This window comes from Candida tropicalis, assembly GCF_000006335.3.
Source record: "Candida tropicalis MYA-3404 genomic scaffold supercont3.6, whole genome shotgun sequence".
Lineage (NCBI taxonomy): Eukaryota > Fungi > Ascomycota > Pichiomycetes > Serinales > Debaryomycetaceae > Candida > Candida tropicalis.
Genome location: NW_003020058.1, coordinates 561,311 through 562,338, shown reverse-complemented (window position 1 = coordinate 562,338; position 1,028 = coordinate 561,311).

The following is a 1,028-nucleotide window of genomic DNA, read 5'->3' as shown; positions in this document are numbered from 1 at the left end:
CTTGCTTTTTTTTTTTAGAAAAATAGAAAAAATTTTTTTTAAATGTGCTTTTGTCTACTTTAGTTTTACATGTAAAAAATGCATTCAAGGGCGTTCATTACTAGACCATGCACTAGCTGCAGACAAATAATGAAATTTTCCTCATGTTCGTTTCATTTAGAAACCTCAGTTGTGGTTTTTTGGTTTATTTTGCTTTTGTTCAATATTTTATCCAGTTTAGACCTGAATCTAAAATTGATAGAAGGCAAAGAAGAACATCAACAACAATTTTTTTATTTTTTACTTTTTAAGTTTAGATCATGGGTCTAACAACACAAATTAAAATGAAAGGATACAACTATAGTAACATAGTACAAGGGAACTAAAACGATAGTGTGTTAATTCAACTTAAAAATTTCTATCTCAGACACCACAAGAGGTTCAACTGCAAACCTCAAAACGCCAGGGCTCGAAATTTCGTGTCAACCAATGAAAAGTGATTTTTTTTTTGTTTTAGATCCAATTAGTGGGTATTATCGCTAATTGTTCTATTTTCTTGGTTTCTCGTTTTGATAAAGCTATCCATCGTGTTGATATTCGGAGAATGAAACAAATTGCCTCTTATATTGTTCTGCAATAACTTATGGACACTACCAATCTCCGATATTAACATTATCTGACAAGCCACTATATTAGTTAGACGAATACGCCTGAAGGATATTAACAAAGGAAGTGTACATTAAAATCAACAATCAACAATCAAAAAAAAAAAAATAAGAATTTACGTCAGATACACGACTATAATCCAAATGCAACATAGGCTAAAGGTTAAAAAAAGGATAACAAGAAGAAGAGAAACAACTACCCTTTATGATTATTGGATAAGATCAAAGTTACAAATTGTTCACAACTATCTTGTTGCAATAGTCAATAATCATCAATAATATATATATATATATATATATATAATTGGTGGAATTGATATACGAGAAAATTGACATCACCTTTTATACACATAATAACCCTGTTGTGCGCCTACAACTACGATA